The sequence below is a fragment of the Onychomys torridus genome, unplaced genomic scaffold (assembly GCF_903995425.1).
Source record: "Onychomys torridus unplaced genomic scaffold, mOncTor1.1, whole genome shotgun sequence".
Lineage (NCBI taxonomy): Eukaryota > Metazoa > Chordata > Mammalia > Rodentia > Cricetidae > Onychomys > Onychomys torridus.
This window is the reverse complement of record NW_023412545.1, coordinates 23,163-44,083: the sequence shown is the minus strand read 5'-3', so window position 1 is coordinate 44,083 and position 20,921 is coordinate 23,163. Positions and strand designations below refer to the sequence as shown.

The window sequence follows — 20,921 nt, the reverse complement described above, 5'->3', positions numbered from 1 at the left end:
TGGAGCAACTGTGAATGGTAGTGAGTCACGTACGTAAGAGCACACATGCCACTTTTCTAAGCAACGTGAAGAGCAACTGACGTCACGACGACTCTAGATACACATTTAAAATGTATGTGGAATTTTCAGGGTCTTCATGGAAGCATGAGGTCACCACCTAAGGGCTTATTTTTCTGAGTGGTGGAGAGTTAATGTACTAGAAAATGTATGTTCCCCTGTGTAGAAAGTTGGGTCTTATACACCCCACAAAACCAGAAGCCAGAGGAGTGCATTAATGATCCTCTCTATTCCGAAGTATGTATTTCTAGAGCAAAATCTATCACCTTGCATGCCAGTGTCAGCACATCTTCCACTCTGTGCTCCGGTTTGATGACCACAGTAACTCCCTCATTATCCTGGAAGTGAACATACGTCTGGATTTCCCATGCGTTGTCTCGGAGAGCGCCGTCTACTGTGGAGCCACACAGATGCAGATCATGGACCTGAATTAGGTGAGAAAATGTAGGTGAGTCAGATAAGCAACAACAGGAACCACAAGGGGGGAAACGTTCCCCTAATGTAAGTAGTTGTCTCCAGAAGCTTTGCTCATGCCCCACTCATGGCCTCTCACACCCCTCTGCAGCAGCCTTTGGCTGGCACCAAACTGACAGCCTTTGGCTCCTCACTTTCTCTACGCAGATGGAGCTGAAGCTCAGGAAGGGAGACTCCTTCCACTCTGCCCCTGGGCCAACTCAGAACAGTGCAGTCTCACTGCCATAGAGTCCTGGCAGAGAAGAGGTACTGGGAAACACGATCTAATCCTCAATCCCTTTCTGGCTTCCAAAGGTTCTCATCCACAGTGATTGGCATCTGTCCGTCTGTGTCCTAGCCCAGGTCTAAACTCAACTTAAAGTGTGACCCTCCTTTCTCTGGTTTCAACTTTTAAAATCTAACTTCTAGTAAAGAGGACATCTCCTCTCTGTCTTCCTGCTATGTCAGACATGGCCGCTTTGTCAGGAAATCATCCCCAAATGTACCTTCAGGAGCTTTTCCCGAAACACTGTCCTAAAGGGCATCACTGCTGCCAGTCACTTCATGCAAACCTACACTGCTCAGATTGATGACAAGCATGGCGACTATGCACTCAGTAACAAGTATTTCCTCTAGCTAGATCCTTGAAGGAACACTAGAGTGAACCAAACCTCAATGCTACTTAACCAGACAATCATGGCCCCAGGGAAATGGTTAATTTAGATGAATATGTTGGTATATGCCTTTAATCCCAGTAGAGACTGGGAGATCTCTGAGCTTGAGATAAGATCTCATTCTGAGCCTCTTCTGTAAAATTCCAGGCCAGCCAGGGATATTTAGTGAGACCCTATCTCAAAACAAAAGTTCAATTTACTAAGCCTCAGTTTACCATTTTGCAAAAGGAAGCATTATTCTCATTGGTGATATTTAAAAATAACAAGACGAGCTCTCAGGAGCAAAGGAGCCCACATACATACATGAAGATGTCTTATAGGCTGGAAAGCATGTACATATACATTCAGTGTTCTCACATTGCTACATCCAGTTCAAACCTCACAGCAGTCACATGGATGGGTCGTTTTACTGTTATTCCCATGTATTTTCCTTAAGCACAAAATAAACTGTGCAAAGCCAAACTCGACGTAATAAAGGCATTCTAAAGAACAGGCCTGGGCAGAAAAGGGAAAGAGCCCATCTTTCTGTGTCGTCTGTTTGGAAATGTGATGCTCAGTTGTGACCTGGTATAACTGGATCTGTCATAGATCTATCAACATCAGCACATTTTCCTATAAAGGTGATCACAGCCAGAACCCAAGTCCCCCCACATGCCAAGGGGAAAAGAAAAGAGACAGAAACAGATGCCTTGAGCCTCGGATGCCGGGTGGGCACAGGGATACTCTCTGCTGAGGGGGCCTGTCACATGGGTAAGGGCTCTCTCTCTAGCTCATTCTCCCAGACACTTCCATCACTTGGGAGGGTTTCTTACCCCTGGTTAATTGCAGGGACTGCCCTAATGGTGTAGGCTCCATTCTTAAATAATGCACATTGAAAAATAAAACCAAAAGCCCAGCAGAGGTCACTGTGGAGTAAGAAACTGAAAAGGAAGGCCGCTACACAGAAACTTCTTGCTGTCCTTCAAGAAGAGAATAGAATGGATGAGTGGGCAGAGACTTGGGGAAATTCAAATCCATGCCACACCATGGCTTCCTGCTCTTTCTCATCCCTGGCTGTCCATCACAGGGAGATTCTGTCACATAAAAATAAAACCCTGCCGGTTCACTCACAACAGCCCTCTCAGGTGGGCCCCCACATGACTCCCTACGTTCCAGGTGAGAAAAATGGGTGCAGAAGTTCTAGAAAAAACTTTCCTAAGCTTACACATTTGGACCCTGTAGTAGAGAAGGGCTCTGACTCCCAAAGTCTGGATGAGTCAGGTCTCCCCACTACAACACAATGGATATGGAAGCCTGATAATTAACTTTTCCCCACAATGGACATGACTTCATGGTCCAGATCCATTCCCTAATTCTACTACAAAAACTGTGCCTTAGTTGAACAAACTGTCTCAAAGGGCCTTTCCATAAAAAGCAAGGCACTCCCCTGCCTCTACATTTCTGCTCATTTAAATTGCTTTCCTCTGCCCTTCTGTGCCCCCTGGCTCTAGTGTTGGAATCACTAGTCAGGAGAACATTCTTGACATAGCAAAACTCAGCTCATTCATATGAGGGTTAGCTTTGGGTTCACCCACTTGGAGTAGCAAGATGAATGACAGGATGGTCTTTGTTTCCTCATTCACAGACTCTTCTAGCCCTTAACACGGTTGTCTCACATCCAGAACACACCTAGTACCTGGGTAATGAAAAGATGGATGCCACTAGAGACTCACGTCCAACGAATATGGAAGGTCAAGGCTCTCCACTGGCATTCATGTTTACCTTTCCAGTGTCAGGTTCTTAATAGTCCCAACTTCCAGGGAGACAAATTACCACCTTCTTAAAAGAAGGCAAGTCTTGAACAAAAGAAATGTGTTAAACTAAATGGAGGGATGGGAGAAAGGACAATAGAAATGTCATTGTGCTCAATTAAGTACAGCTTTGAACTAGCACCTGCATGGAGGAGCCTTGTCCTATGCCCACACAGAAGATACCTATCAAAGCCGAGGCCAGTGACCTAGAGCCTCTCTAGAGACCCCCACAATGACAAATTAGATGTGCTTCTTGCTATGCCCCCCACATACACATGTACACACACACACACAAATGTATACACACATGTACATACACACATACACACACACACATACACACACACACACACACACATACACTAAATATGGGAAAGGAGAAACCTGGCTTTTTAATGGAATCAAAGAATGTGGAATGGATGAATTAGAACCAGGGAAAAAGAAGGTCTACTTGGTGAAATCAGATCTTCTAAGTTATTTTAAGCTTTGCCCTTTTGGAGAGAAAGCTTGTGCTGATTTCCTCAGGAAGGGCCAGTGTCATTCAAGCTGAAAACATACAAGCTTCGGTTTCAGTGAGCCAGATAAAACAATCTCCTACCTCCTTTTCATAAAGAGAGACAGAAAACCCCGAAACTGAACACACACACCAAACGAGACTTCTGGACATTCTTTCCAGAGGTGTTTTAAAGCACTCACACAGAGCGCCATAGTTGGCCAGCTGCGGCAAGAGGATAGCATAGTCTGCTTGCTCTCTCCTGCTCTAACCTGCCTCCTGCAGCCAAAAGATCATTTCCAAAGCCCTGTTCAAAGTTTTCAGTCCCTGGAGAACACAAAGAAAAGAAGCAAAACTAGTCAGGACCAGATTTCTGTCTTGCTAACCTTAGGCAGCCTGGTAACCTACTGCCTCCACACCTCCCACACCACCACAAGCACCAGCTTCATGAGGACACCCCATGAGGAATAGCATAAGACGCTCTGCAAACTTCCCACAGTCAGCTCTGATGGTATCCCAAGCACCATACCCGCATAATCCCCACAGTTCAGGAGCAGCCACTGTCCATAAATACATGAAAATTATTCCTTGTTCCAAAACCTAGAGGAACCTGGAGTGGAGTGTAATGTTGTCCCCTCACAGTCCAGTTCCTGCTGGACATCTAGAAACTGGGAGCATCAGTGAACTTGAGACCCCATCCACAACATGCTACCTTAGCATTTGCAAATTGAGCTAGCTCTCCTGGGAGAGCACTTTCTACAGAAGTGATATTATTATTATTATTATTATTATCATCATCATCATCATCATCATCATCATCTAATGGCCCTGAAGCCACATGTCAAATTACTTATGCTCAGTGTGTCACACAGAGAGAGAATGGTAACCCTGTGCATTCTCGCAGCAGCTGCTTTTGGATCGAATGGCTTGTAATTACTGCCTGGATCCCTGAAGGGACATGAGTAGCAAAATCACAGTGTCTGTCTGTCACAAGTGGGCCCACACCACCCCAGTCCCTGATAAAAGGAGAGTCTATTTATTAGCAAGTGAGATGAAGGGACAGCACAAAAGAAATGATCTGCTCTGGCTTTTCTTGACAACTCCCTATCACGGAGGATGCTCTGTTGACTTCCTTCTTGGGCAGATGGCCAGACAGCAGTGCTTGGAAAGGAAGGACCAAGACCTGACTGGCCGGCCGTGTGTGTGGAAAGAGACCAACGCAGATATGTCCTATAGATGCACATGTGCGTGTGCTGTGGAAGCTTCCAGAGTACTATTCTTTTTAAACAGACTGTGCTGTGGTAAACAGTCGGTTGTTTCATTCTTATTTTCCATTCCAGAAACTACCATCAGGGTGCCCCCGCCGTCCCGTCTGCAGCTAATACCTAACGTAACAATGCTTCATTCACTCACCGCCACAGAAAGTCAGGGCACCCCCCAGACAGTTTTCCAGGAGCAGAGGCCAAGACCAGGGGCTGCCATGGCTGCTGTGGCTTTTGGGGGCAGCTGCCCCCTTAACTCAGTGGGAGATTTGTTGACACATCTCCAGAACAAACATCTCCCTGGCAAACACTGTCTGAGACTCGTCATTACTCATCAAGAAGGCTCTGAAAAGCTCTCATTTGGGGCTAGCCAAGGTGTCCTTTAAAAAAGGCTGGCTTTCCTCCAGCGCTAACAGACTCCCAATTAGGGTGACTCACTGCTAGACCCTTACAGGATGTACCAATTATGGTGGGATATTTTAAAAGGACTGCGGCTCCGCCCTCACAACGGCCTTTCTGTGTGATGCCAATGCATATAATGTACTTACTGTATAAACGCAGACGGTTTGTGTGCTACAAATATTCTCTGTGATTAGCACAAGACAACTACTGAATAATAATTGTAATTATTTAAACAGGCTGGATTTTAAGCCAAAAAGGCGTTGAAAGAAAAAAGTATCTTGGGGCTGGAGAGATGGCTCAGAGATTAAGAGCACTGGCTGCACTTCCAGAGGTCCTGAGTTCAGTTCCCAGCAACCACACAGTGGCTCACAACCATCTGTCATGAGACCTGGTGCCCTCTTGTGGCATGCAAGCATACATGCAGGCAGAACACTGTGTACATAATTAAAAAAAAAAAAAAAGCTCTCTTAGTTCAAGCTACAGTTCAATTTGAATCTAGCTAGCTACCTGTGTCTCCTGGGTCCCTACGCAGGGCTTCAACCTTAAGTGGAACAGATGGGGCTGGAGAGATGGCTCAGGCTAGATGCCTTTGTTAGGAGTTTGGGACTTGACTGCAAATTGGAACCCAATTTAAATAAGCACAAAACCACCACCAATGACTATTTTACCAAAATTTCCTCTCAAGTCTGCAATGAATCTTGATAATGCTTTGATGATCTCACTTCTAAAACTTGTGAAATAAGAACTTTCTATTGTTATGTAATGTTTAAAGAGATACAATCTTAAAACACTGGGTTTTGTAATCACAGATCCCAGAGTTCTCAACCATTAAAGGATTACAGCTGATATAAATGATTAATTAACAAACATTAAGCAAGTATCATAATCTTGGCATGAGTTATGGGCTTAGAATACACAGGAACACTTAACACTACACAGACCACAGACCTATGAAAAGTTCACACACAATCACATGCACACTCATTCTCTCTCTCTCTCTCTCTCTCTCTCTCTCTCTCTCTCTCTCTCTCTCTCTCTGTGTGTGTGTGTGTGTGTGTGTGTGTGTGTGTGTGTGTGTGCGCACGCGCGCGCCTCTCTCTGTCTGTCTGTCTCTGTCTGTCTCTGTCTGTCTGTCTCTGTCTGTCTCTCTGTCTCTCTCTCTCTCTCTCTCTCTCTCTCTCTCTCTCTCACACACACACACACACACACACACACACACACATACACACAAATGTGGCTTGATAAGACAAGGTCGGCCACAGAACTGCAATCTCAGTGACACATCCACTACATGATTAAGTCATCCCCAGTGACAGTATGGTCTGACGGGGATTTCGAATGAGCTCTGCAAGGACACTGAAACCACAGGGCAGGAAATGGATAGTACCCATTATGAAACAGCTGTCACTTTGATAGCATCCTTTAGAAAAGAAGGTTTGGATGCAGTTCCATTGCCTGCTCGTAGTTTGTGAACTTGAGCAAAAGGAGATTACGAGGCAGGAGAGTCCCAGTCCAAGCCACCTCACCCCCATAGCCTGCTCTTGGCAGCCAAGGTCCAGGGAGGTTGCAGGTGAGAGGAATCATGATTCCAGATAGAGGATTTTCCAACCCATTCACACTCATCCTCCAGGAGGCAGGGTACCTGAGGCCCAGCCACCACCCAGGAGCAGTTTCAGCAACAACAGTGACATACTAAGGAAACTGTACCTAGCTTCATGAGGAGGCAGAACATAGAGCTGTCTATACTGAATATTTTATATCACCAGAGAGGACCTCATTTCCTCCCAAAGCCACGGTTACAGGCTCTAACATTCTACTATAATTCAGGTTTTTTTTTTTAAACTAAATTTCTAATTCATCAAAATTATTCCCATCAATGTATTGGATAGTTTTTTGCAAAGACACAACAGGTTTGTCCCTGCTCATCATTATCGAGATTTTTTTAATTTTAATTGTTTTGTATTTATGTTTGTGTGAAAGAGTGTATACGAGTATGTGGGTGCTCGTGGAGACCAGAAGAGAGCATCAGGGCTCCTGGAGGTAGTTGTGAGCTGACATGAGGGTGTTGGGAATCTAACTCAGGTCCACTGTAGGAGCAGCAAACTCTCTTAAGTGCTGAACCAGCTCTCCAGCCCCATTATCAGTGTTTTAAAAATTATTTTATTATTTTATGTACATGGGTGTTTTGCCTGCACGTGTATCTGTGCATGATGAATGTACTTAGTGTCCACAGAAGCCAGAGAGAATATCAAATCCCCCTAGAACTAGAGTTGCATCTGGGTACTAGAAAATGAACTTGGGTCCTCTTAAAGAACAGTAAGTATTCTTAACCTCTGAGACATCTCTGCAGCTCCACTGTCAGCCTTTTAACTTTGATGAGCTCAAATGTTCATTAGAAATAAAACTGCAGATAAGACACTCTTATGGAGGAAAAGTTAGAGAAATTGATGAATATGAACTTCAGCTTTGAAAGAAGGAAGTGAGTTTGGAAAATACACTAGGCAAACATCAGCATACCCAAGCAATATACCCCACTCCTGATCGATCACACTCAGAAACAGAAGTAACTCTGGAGATAAGAGAGGAGCACTGTTCACCTCCACTGAGGATGCTCAGAGAAGCATGTACCATCTATGTGAAGGCCTTTACTGTCATGAAGGAAGGTGTAACTTGGGATTTGCTAATATTCAAAAGAGGGTCAGGTACTTCTGACAGACAAGTACAAACCAAAGACACTACTCAGGCCCAGCCACTCTTAGTAACTCCTTTTAAGGTGGTGATGTAAGTTTAAAAGCCTCCAAAAATACTTAACATCAGGGGACACCTTTTAGCTTACTTAGTGGGGGCCATTTTAATTCTAAACTTGTCTTTTAGCAGACCCATGTGAAGACTCTACACCAGCATTTCCTACTTAGTCAACATAAAACAAGATGGCTGCCAAGATGGCTGCCCTGTCGAGGCAAGTTTACCTCACTGGAGTTAGTGGAGTTTTGAGGTAGCTGAGTTCCAGGAAATCCATGGCCGCTGCTCGAATCAAACATCTGACAAACAGGAGGTAGAAAAAAGACTAATGAAATGGCTCTGCAATGTTCCCTTGGCATCCACGCATTTTCGGTTTAAAGACTGAAGTTGTATAACACTTTGTGAGATCCTCATTTCACAGTCTGTAGTAATATTCAAATAGGAAACTTTCCCTCTGCAGAGAAATCTGCTCTCTTTCCTCCCATAGTTTCTTATTTACTTTTCTGTGATGTCTCACAGCACTCAAGTCATCTTGGATTTTCTTGACATTGCTTTTTTAACTAATTATGCATTTCAGAAGATGTGGAACGGAGTTGGCAAAGCCACAAAAATCAATCTTATAACTATTTTTATGTGCTAAGAATAAATATTGGAAGACAATATGTTAATAGAGATTTGTTTGAAGCCAAAAAGCCTAGAAATCACTTTTTACTTTTGTCAATTTTAGCTTCTCAATTTTGTAGAATGCTAACATCAAATAAAATATTCAACTAGGAATAGTTACTACATCAACTGTATTCAGCTATATAAGCATTAACTTCTTATCTTTTTTAAAACAAAAAATGTCCAACCAAATGCTTTTATTTATCAAGAAATCTTTTGTTGAGAACACTTAGCAGACATGCTGAGGCTCATTTAATTAACTAAATGCTACTTATAAAAATAAGCAAGTTACCCAGTTATCTATCACATTATCACTTTAATTGCATAAGGTTATCTTGATTAACATCAAAATTGACCTTGACATTATATACAGAACATAATCATGAAGGTTCCATTCAGAAAACATGGGCCCAATATCAGCCAATGGATCATAGTTAACCACTACCTATAACCAGCAAAGAATTACTTGTAACTACATATAAACACAAGTAGAATTGTAAGTCTTTAATTTGCTTTCCATATATTTATTTGTGTATGTGTGTGGGCTCATGCCATAAGGAATGAAGAAAAGTTAGAGTACAATGTGTGAAGTTAGTTCTCTTCTAGCATGTGGTTCCTGGGGAATTGAACTCATCACCAGGCTTGATGGCTAGCACCTTTCCCTAGTGGGCCATCTCACCAGTCCTTAACGAGGTGATATTCTTACTGTATGTGAGTATTTAAGAAACCAGTGGCGCCATAAAAGAACTTACACGTATTTTGCTGTTTTTCCATCAACCAATCCATTCCCTCTCATCCCACCCTTCACAATTTCAGGATTTTAAAAGATCGAAGTTGTTTTAACGTTTTCTGTCACATTATTCATAAAAGCATTGTTCACAGTTACAGAGACACAAATTAGGAAATAAACTTCAATAAACTGTGGCCATCTCTTTAAAATAACAATAACAATCATTTTCAGAACAACAGCAACTCACTGAAAATCACTGCAAATCTTTGCCCTGTCAAAATACAGGATAAGATCATCTTATGACTTTTTCTTTCAACAGTACTTGAACAAATAATCCTACAGCCTACCAACCAGGAGAGAAATATCAGTTAACACATGCTGCATTATGGGTTTAGGGAAACACTTTGGATTTGCACATTCAACATGCTCTCAAAACGGTTTGCTGAACGTAGGGCCATGTTTTAGTTGGCATTGTTCTTCTCTGACATAATACTAAGAGCAAACAGTCCCCTTGGAAAACATGTAGCAGCAACTGTCCATTGTTTTAGGGCTTTGGACACTAGGACAGGTCCAAGTTCCAACTCTGCCCTAGTGGATAGACAAGGTAAATGACTTCGCCTTCCAGAGCACCAGGTTTTCCCTCTGTAGTGTGGGCTGACAAAAGACCTGGTCAGGGTGAAAGACTTGAGGGAGTCAGGAATCTAGCACTATCAATAATATCTAGCACTATCAATCAGCACAATCTAGGATTAACAATAGAATCTAGCACTATCAGTAATATCTAGGACTAGCAACAGAATCTAGCACTATCAATCAGTACAACCTAGGACTAGCAATAGAATCTAGCACTATCAATCAGTACAACCTAGGACTAGCAATAAAATCTAGCACTATCAATCAATGCAATCTAGGACTAGCAACAGAATCTAGCACTATCAATCAATACAACCTAGGACTAACAATAGAATCTAGCACTATCAATCAATACAATCTAGGACTAGCAATAGAATCTAGTACTATCAATCAATACAACCTAGGACTAACAATAGAATCTAGCACTATTAATCAGCACAATCTAGGACTATCAATAGAATCTAGCACTATCAATCAATGCAATCTAGGACTAATAATAAAATCTAGCACTATCAATCAATGCAATCTAGGACTAGCAACAGAATCTAGCACTATCAATCAATACAACCTAGGACTAACAATAGAAACTAGCACTATCAATCAATACAATCTAGGACTAGCAATAGAATCTAGTACTATCGATCAATACAACCTAGGACTAACAATAGAATCTAGCACTATCAATCAGCACAATCTAGGACTAGCAATAGAATCTAGCACTATTGATCAATGCAATCTAGGACTAATAATAAAATCTAGCACTATCAATCAATGCAATCTAGGACTAGCAACAGAATCTAGCACTATCAATCAATATAATCTAGGACTAGCAATAGAATCTAGCACTATCAATAGGATCTGGGACAATCATCAACAGAATCTAGCTGCATTTCCTTGGATTAACATTACTTTTCTGCATTCGTTTTCATCTAAATTAAGGCAACAAAAAGTGTAGACCGTTTTTCCTAATAATTATTTCCCCTCCCACCTACATACCTTTACTTCTAGCAGGGGTCCACACATGCCAAGGCAAACTCTCTACTACTGAATCAAGCCTCATTTTCTGCCCTTTTTTTTTTTTTTTTAAAAGACAGGGTTTCCAGCCCAAGCTGGCATCAAACTCACTGAAGATGCCTTTGAACTCCTACCCTCCTACCCTCAACTCACCAAGTGCTGGAGTTACGCCTGTGTGCAACTGTTCCTGGGTGGGCAGTGATGAAAAAATCAAACATGGAGCTTCAGGCACGCTAAGCAAACACTCCCCCAACTGGGCCACGTCCCCAGACCAATTTTCTAATAATTCTCCTTCCTTGTGTTCCTAAGAACTGTGCAGGCGAGTGGGCGGGCCTGCCTTTGGGGGGACGCTAAAGCAGCTGACGCGGTTTGTGTGTTTCACATGGGCACGTGTCCCTGACGAAGCTAGAATCACCCTTGACTTCACCTTTGCCAGAAGACAAACACTTATGGCTTGCAGCAGTCTGGACATGGGGGTGTCAAGAATGCCACCTAGCCTCTTGTTGTCCCCGTGCTGAGAACTCACCTGAGTTATGGAAGCCCTCTTCTCCTTCCCTTTTCTTGCCAGGGTGTCCAGTCCTTTCAAGGAGGAAAATATGCCTTTCTTGCTTTTTCCTCTCTGGGAAAGGGAGAGTGTTCTTTTCCTGAGAGCAGAGTCATCTCTAGAACACACCTAACGGAAAACACGGTTGAAAAACATCTTAAAGCCTGTCAAAGTGTCTTTGCACATAGAGATGTCAGCCTTGCTCTAAGTGCCTTCTGCTGGTGACTGAGTCTGCTGCGTTTTCATACACAGAAACGCAGCCTCCGCACAGATGCCTCTTATCTAGACAGCACAAGCCAAATTCCAACATTTAGATGGCTCCACAGTGGGGCAGCAGAGTCAGCAAAACCACTCCGAGCCCCTCAAACTGAGCCAGTTCAATGCAGAAGTCAGAAGCAATTTCAGGCTCTACCTGCCCATGGGGCTCCCAGCCTACAGGCCAAGCAACCTGTATTTCTGTATTGTGTTTGTATGTGTGTTCATATGTCCGCGGGTGCGTGTGGACACCAAAGGTCAACTGTTAGTGTCACTCCTGAGGTACCATCCATTGTTTGTTCCTTTAAGTTTTCTCCTTTTCATGTGTGTGTGTGTGTGGTGTGTGTGTGCCTGTGTATATGCATGTTCATATGTGTATGTGCAAGCACATGTGAGGAGGCCTCAAGGTGACATCAGGAATCTTCCCCAATTCCTCTTCCACCTTATTCTGTGAGACAGGGAATATCAATCAAATTCAGAGTTCACTGATATTACTAGTCTGGCTAGACAATTTGCTCAGCTGTAGGGATCCTTCCTTCCAGAGGCTGGAATTACAGGTGGGAAGCCATGGCCACCAAGCGTTTGCAGGGACGCAAATCAGAACTCCTTCCCTCTTGCTTTAAAACTGTTGGGCATCTCCTTCCATCTTTTTTTTCTTTTTGTCCTGCTTTTTGGAGATAGGTTCTTATTGGCCTGAAGCTCTCCAAGTAGAGGTTCTAGGGATGAAACTCAGTCTTCACACTTGCAAAGAAGCCACTTCACTCACTGAGTTATCATCCCAGCCCCAGGTGAAGGGACATTTAATCTATCTTTGTCTTCTTCATCTACTAGGACCACTCTCCTCAGAGATCCCACTGTCCCAAGAGGATGACAAGGGATAGACCAGTGGGTAAGAATATGGAGTAACTTCCGCCGGGCGGTGGTGGCGCACGCCTGTAATCCCAGCACTCGGGAGGCAGAGGCAGGTGGATCTCTGTGAGTTTGAGGCCAGCCTGGTCTACAGAGCTAGTCCAGGACAGGCTCCAAAGCTACAGAGAAACCCTGTCTCGAAAAACCAAAATAATAATAATAATAATAATAATAATAATGAGTAACTTCCGACTAAGAGCTAGACTCCTAGAAATCTGAGGAACTGTAACTACAGTCTCCCATGCTGGTCCCAGTACCTAGCCTCTGTGTACCTTGTCAAGTTACCTGTCAGTCGCTGGACGTTGGCAACCAGCTGGGGAAAGTCAAGCCTCTTTGAAAGCCACTGACCCAGCCTTGCCCCAGGAACTTACCAGAGCATGGAAAGACGAAACAGACAAGATGCCCAGTCTGCCAAGCGCCAGCTTGGATGGGCGGCTGGTGGCAGCAAGGAGACTCTTGGGGTTCGGCAACTCCCCACCTTGTAAGCTCGCCAAGTAGCAACGCATGCGGAACAGGTCCATGTGGAATTTTTCCAGATTCTGCTCCCACTGCTGGATCTGAAACAGCAAGGAGAGAGATGACTTCGACCTGAGTCACAGGTCTGTGCTGCTCCAACTGCAGGTGCAGAGTCTTCCACGGCCCTCAAGGAAAAGTTACCAGCAGCTGGAGTTGTGAGGTTTCAATCTGCCGCCCCTGATCCCCATACCTCACACCTTCCTACTGAGACACAGACACAGACACACAGACACAGACACACAGACACAGACACACACACAACACACTTCATCAGGACAGTCAAAATCAAAGGGGCGGGTGGGCGGGGGGGGGGGGGGGGGGGACGACAATACAGTGGCATGCCAAAGTGTACGATGGTTACAGAACAGCACTAAACAAAGTGAAACATGGGTGTCTCCTGCTTCCTTTCCTTTCCCATTTATACACACAGAGCCTCTACTGTAGTGGTTCTCAACCTGTGGGTCATGACCCCTTTGGGGGTCATGCAGCAGATATCCTGCATATCAATATTACATTACGATTCCTAACAGTAGCAAATTTATAGTAGCAACAAAAGTAATTTTACAGGTTGGGGTCACCACAGAGTGAGGAACTGTATCAAAGGGGTGCAGCGTTGAAGAGGTTGGGAACCGCCGCGCTTCTGGACAAGCTATACATGGACAGACACAGCATGCGCGCTGACAGTGACCTGCTTCAGTCAGAATTTCTCCAAAACAATGACAAGCAAGTGCCCTTCAGGGACAGGGCAGACATTCGGCACTCACTGCTGCTCAGTGTCTGGGGGAGTCAACACCACCTGTACATCTGAAAAATTAAAAGCGGCTACAGATATTTATACAACACAAGCTGCCGTGTATTTCTTCAAAACAAGGAGTCCCACGAGTTAGTAAAGAAACACCATTAAATGGTGTTGGTTTAGGGATCTCTCTCCGGTCTTTGCAGTATATCACAATCACCGGTTTATATAAAATGTGACCTCCCATTTGCACACAGATCAACAGACACAGGTGATTTGCCAAGACAAGGCTCAGAGCAGGGCAGAAAGTTGGCATTCCACAGACCCTGGTGCCATCTCCATCCAGCTTTACCCTGGATTCCATCAAGGGTGACAGAGTTCCTCAGTACCAATGGCATCTCCTTGTTGCCTGTGTTATTTAGCATTCACAGAGACCCCAGATAAAATACCTTACGTATTAGTCATTCATTCTGAATAATGATCATTAGAAAGATTTCCAACACTGAACATTGTCCCCATCCAGTTTTCCAAAAATTAAAAACATTGAGTAGTCCCCAGACTTCCTGTAAGTCAGTGGTTCCCAAACTCCCCAATGCTGTACCCCTTTAATACAGTTCCTTATGCTGTGGTGACCCCCAACCATAAGCTTATTTTTGTGGCCGCTTTACAACTGTAATTGTGCTACTGTTATGAACTGAAACGTAAATATCTGTGCTTTCCAATGGTCTCAGGTGACCCCCAGAGGGGTCACGACCCACAGGCTGAGAACCACTGCTCTAAGTTCTCTTCATCCATCTCTTCTAAGTTGAAACAAATGCATTGAGAGTTCTGGGGCTCAGCTCAGTCAGCAGAGTGCTTGCTTACTGGTTACCCAAAGCCCCTGGCTGGATCAGATTGGGCATCGTGATGCAGGCCTGAGCCCAGCATTTAGAAGGTATAGGCAAGATCAGGTGTTTAAGGTCATCTTCAGCTACCTGGTGTCCTCCTGAGTCTGGGGTGGGGGGTTGCAGGGGGAAGGAGTTGAAAAAGTTATCTGGGCGCACTGAACACTCCTTTTAGTGACACACACAACAAAACACAGCAATGACATGGGTGGCACAAGAGATGGAGAATCATTTTAATGAAGCTTTTCATTACCATAAAGGGGAGAGTGTATGTGTGAATGTGTGTGAGTGTATGTGTATAAGTGTGTGTGTGTGTGTGTGAGAGAGAGACAGAGACAGAGACAGAGACAGAAAGTATGAGTATGTATGTGTATAAGTGTGTGTGTGTGTGTGTGAGAGAGAGACAGAGACAGAGACAGAGACAGAAAGTATGAGTATGTATGTGTGGAAGTGTGTGTGTGTGTGTGTGTGTGTGTGTGTGTGTGTGTGTGTGTGAGAGAGAGAGAGAGAGAGAGAGAGAGAGAGAGAGAGAGAGAGAGAGAGAGAGAATGAGTATGTATGTGTGGAAGTGTGTGTGTGTGTGTGTGTGTGTGTGTGTGTGTATTATGTGAGTGTGTGTGTGAGAGAGTGTGCATGTATGAGTTCTACACTGCATGTGTGGAGATCAGAGACAACTTTTGGAGCTGGCTCTCTGCCTCCACCTTCACACGGGTTCCAGAGATCAAACTCAGGTCATTAGGCTAGATCCATGAAGGCATTTCACCAGTCCCATAAAAAGGGAAATTTTCAATGATGAAATCACACAGGAAAAAATCCTAGGTCTAAGCACTAACATAAATTCAGGGAAAAGTTTCCTCTTTATTGGTAAAAAGTTATGTTCGGTGAATGAGCTAAGAGATATTTTGGACGGCTGTAAACGAAAGGGAGGAGATGAAGCCTGGGGGTAAAAATAATGATGAGGCAAAGGAGCACGTGACACATTTGAAGAAAGATGGCACATCCCTGCTGGACCCAGCCCTGTTAGGAAAATATTTTTTCTCATCTAGTCATTTAATTGTAACATCTGGACCAATTGCACATTACTAGGCTTGGCCTAAAAGGTAATTTACTTTTTCCTTTTTGGTGGAAAGAATTTTAAAAATTCCCATGCCGTTCTTTGCAAACACTGAAACCTACGTTCACTAAAGATCCCAACCAGTGACCAGGGTCTCCCAGAGTTGATGAGTGGCTAGAACAGAAAGCCATGGTCCAGCAGCCAGCTTGGTTGTTTCCTAGGAGGATAAAGTCACCCATTTCATAGCCAGTAAGTTTTTCCTTCCAACCAAACTGGAACCCCAAGTTACGGGAGCCAGGGAACCAAATATTCATCTCTCCTTCGTACAAAATTATCCATCCCACATTTACTCAGCAAGCAGAGCATCGTGTGCTTTACTGAAATGCCCCTGAGCAGCAGCTGACCACTGGAGAGCAGATTCGGGTTCATTCCTGGCTCAGCCACTCACCAGCTGTGTGCTATCAGAACCCCACTCACCTAAGGGTCTGCCCCTCCATCCCGCAAATGGATGCAGTCTACCCATCTCTCCTGGGTAGAGAGATCAGAAAATCAGATACACCATGGCTTGAGAAGGAGCCAGAATACCAAACCAGACGGGGAAGGAGGAGTGAGGAAGGCAGGGGAGGGACCTGTTAGCTGGGAGTCAGGAAGGGAAGGCGGGGAACTCAGAGAGGCTCTGGCTTTCCTACAGTGAGGAAGTAAGACCGACCCCTGACTCATGAAAGGGGCCTGTGATAGCCACTGCTAATCTTCAACTTCCCAGCATCCAGAATCACCCAGGAGACAAGCCCTGACCACTGCTTTGAGGGGTTATTCAGATGAGATTAGCTGAGGCAGGGGAAGCCACCCTAAAAGTGAGAGGCACCACTTCCATGAGCTCCACATGGTATTTTGTCACAGCAACAAGAGAAGTGACTAATAGGGGACCTGATGCCCATTCCCTCACCAGCTGCAGACAAGAACCAAAGACGTGAGCAATGGGGTTCCTTTAGGAGCTGTGTTCTGCAGCATGTGGAGCCACAAGGGACAACTGGAAAGCCACATGCTGAGCAGGGAGAAAGACAGAACCCTTGAAGGGGTGGCCAGGGCCACTCTTGAAGGAAGCAGCCAGTAGGCCTTCATGAGAAATGGGGAGTACAGGGTGATCCAGGAGACAAGGGGGAAGGAGGCAGCATGTGTGCACACCACGCAGAGGCCTCTCTGCTTCTAAGTCCCCAGAAATCAGATCGGAATGGGAGACGCTGTCAAAGAGGAAACAGCTAAGTGGCTTCTGGATGAAGGCCAGCATGGAGAGAGGGTCATCATCTAAGCCACAGGGATGCCAAAGGGCTTTGAAACCAGGAAACCTCATAACTGGATGTGCTGGTTCATGTGAACTCTCTTGGTTGTGTGAAAATGCATCACCCCGCCCAGGGCACCCTTCTCTGTCCCTCTTCTGGTTAACACCTCATTTCCAAGAAGTAATTCAGATGGTCTCTCCTCCAGGAAGTCTCCCAAGAATACATAGGAAGCCAAATCTCCCCTTACTGCCTTCCCAGGCGCTATGACACTACAGCTCTGACTTCATCATCTTGTGTTGAAACCACAGGCCTAGCTCTGCCATCCTTCCAGATGGAGGACACTCTGAAGACAGAGCGTCCCCTGGTCTAAACACATACCTCGCCTGGAGCATGTACTAAAGTTCACTGAAACTAGGCTACAATTGTTGTGATGTCCATCATACTTCCAACATTTCCCTACTGCCCACTAAAGAGAGCCCATATCCGTACACAGCACCTTCATCAACTAGCCTTGTCCTCAAGCCCCTTCATGCCTATTCTCCATTCTACTCCACAAATTGTGCCCCCTACACGTCATATCACATCTTCAAGGCTTCATCCACATTGGCCCCTCACCATAGTTTCCAAATGTCTAAACATCCGTCTTTATCATCTTTATGTAAATATATAAAGGGATGCCCATGGCACACTAAGGCTGGAGTAATGGATACAGCCGCTCTCGTGGGGTTCCTCCAGACACCATAGCAGCACTAGTAGCATACCTGCACCCCTTTTCCAGCCCACTCTTCAATGGGCAGAACCCTAAGTTCTTGGAAAGGGGACACAGGAGGCAGGCTATGAGGGGGAGGAGAAGCCATCTGGGAGGATGCCAAGACTGCCTAAGGGTGGTGAGGCTTTTGTCCTGATTTACTTGTTTGAAATAATAAACGGAAAGGAAAATAAAGTACTAACTGGACTTAATTTACAATGCTTCCTCCCTCAGGACTTCAAAGGCGCTCCCCATGAGGACACACAGCGGGGTCTGGTACGCATTGGACACGCTCAAATGAAAGTTGCATCATCTCCTCCATAAAACAGCCCAGAGGCAGGAGGACAGGACTGTAGCACAGTTTATTTTAAGCAAAGCATGGGACCTCCACAGCAGCATGAAACACAGACATTGTTGCTGTGACGGTGTCACGGTGTCTATTAGGGAAGGGCGTCGACAACCATTTTCTCCACCCACCAACTTCAAAGGGATCCTGTCCCAGAGATTTTTATCTATCTTGCATGATGTCATCTTACACCGTCGTATCTGCCATTGTGAGGACACACGATGGCTAGACCTGAAGTTTCTGGAGTCTCTGGGAGAAATGTTTTATGATCAAAAATGCACAGCCCAGCTGTGACTTCTAAATGGCAATGAGCAAGAGTGCTACTTCAGGATGGAAACTTTAAAACAGGTGTCTTGCAGGACACATGAAAGATGCACGGGGCTGGGGCCTCATTGGTCCAGGCCTGTGGATACAATGGACAATACATTCCTCATTGGAGACTTAAGAGCAACCTCAAGCCAATGAGAAAGACCTGAAGAAAGATGTATCAAGGTTAACATACGAATCATCCAGTTAACAGCAGACTAGATACCCCACACCAGAGTATGTGTAAGGGACAGAGCACGTTTGAGAATACACAAAAGGGGCAGAAGGCGGGTGCGGTGTGAACCACACCTATAGGCACGTCCGCTCCTGGCTGACACGCTTGGACCCACATCATTCTGGGAATTTTTTTCTCATTCTTAATAACATCTTCTATTTCTACCTCTATCCATATGTTTCTGGGTCCTATTCTTTGTTCTGAGGCATCTGGAAAGTCATGGGCACCCTCTGGACTCCTATCCATACCTGTAACACACTTGCTTTTCTCTAACTTCTGGTCTAGCAAATGGACAGAAAATGGCTCTTTCTACCTCTTCCTGACAGTTGAGTTAGGAAGAGTGAGCCCAGTGGCTGTGACTCCTGTTACTCCCTGAAGGGCTCTTTGGGGAAAGGTGACTAAATTATGACCTTAAAAACAACTCCAACATGGTAAGATGACTTTAAGGCAGAATTTCTGAGGGCTTAACCAAAGACTTCCTCATCAGGAATTTGCAGAGCATTATGAGGCACGGGTGGAAGAGTGTGGGAGGAGGTAGGGGAGGGATGGTGAGGGGGTGGGGATGAGGGCTGACAGCAGGGGTGAGGCAAACCAGAGTGAAGAGCTGGTGATATCAGGAAGGTATACTCAAAATGACGAACATGACTCTGTCAAAGAGTGGGCAATGGGCCTCAGGGGATAAAACGCCTGCACCTTTGCATGTGCTAACAAATGCTCTACACTTAAGTACAACAGCAGCCTGACTTCCTTTCTTTGTGACATGGTCTAGATAAATTGCCCAGGGTGGCCAGTCATTTGCTGTGCAGCCTTGGCTGGCTTAAATTTATGATCTTCCTGCCTCCGCCTCCCAAGTAGCTGGAAGGACTATAGCCCTACACTAACAGATTCTAGTGATCCCAGTTTGTACAAAGAGCTCCTCTTTGGACCACCTAACCACTCAAGACTCTCATATTTATGTAAAACATTACATTGTAGCAAGCCCTGCCTATCAAGAGATCAGAAGTGATGAGACACCATCCAGAAACCATTCATAAACTATGGACAATACAACAAAATATATGGGGGGAAAGAGGGGGACGGAGAGAGAGAGGTGAATGTACTTCCAGAAGAGACCACTGACTTTTTGCTGTTGTTGTTAACTTTATGTGTCTGCGTGTATTGCCTGCATGTCTATGCACTACATGTATGCAGTGCTCACAGAGGCCAGAAGAGGGTGCCAGGTCCCCTGGAACTGGAGTCACGGGTGTTGTGAGCTGCCATGTGGCATCTGGGCATTAAACCCAGGATACACCCTGCACTCAGAGATAACTGAGAACCTCTTGCAATCTGAAGCATTAAGGATAACTTCTGGACCAAAGGTATCAACAAAAAATGGAGACAAATCAGTATCCAAAAGCTGTCTGCTCAAGAGGCCTTCCATGAGACTATGAAAAGCAAGAGAAAATTAAACAAATCGTTAAACAAATTATTCACCTAACAAGAGCCCTAAAATAATTTAACCACCCGTAACACAGAGTTAGTTATTGTTCAAATACACCAAGACATTAAATTAACTTGGCTTGCCTTAAAAGTGATTATCAGGGCACTCTTATACACACCTATGTGGTAGAGGGTACTAAGGTATACAATTTGCTCTCTTGGTTGGTTAGTTTGTTTGTTTGAGCCAGATCTTACTCTGTAGCTCAGGCTAGCCTGAGACTCACAAGCAATCCTACCTCAGCTGAAATAAAAACCCACACTCTAAGATGAAGACTACAGATTATAGTTATCATAATGCAATGGATGAAGACACACAAGGACATGACCGCAACTCCACCTCTACCTGTGATGTCAACCCCACCTCTACCTGTGATGTCAACCCCACCTCTACCTGTGATGTCAACTCCACCTCTACCTGTGATGTCAACTCCACCTCTACCTGTGATGTCAACTCCACCTCTACCTGTGATGTCAACTCCACCTCTACCTGTGACGTCTTTCTATCTCTTTGCTTGAGACAACTCCCGGGATTTTCCTCTGGAAACACTGCCCTGGTGTGCTGGAGCCTAAGAACAATGGGTTTTGTTCCCTTGGGTTATGCCCGTGTGCCAGGTGAGCTCTTCCCAGAGGAAAGCAAACACAGTGGAGAAAAGGGGAGTGGGGCTCCTGTCACTGTGACAAAATCCCGAGTCCTTTCTACCCTCTGCTTTCCTCCT

General features: G+C 44.9%; 1 pseudogene; it reads right to left on the bottom strand.

Moving 5' to 3' along the window:
• Nucleotides 1-284: 284 nt before the first annotated feature.
• Nucleotides 285-20,921, bottom strand: part of LOC118575696 — a 36,132-nt pseudogene continuing 15,495 nt past the window's right edge.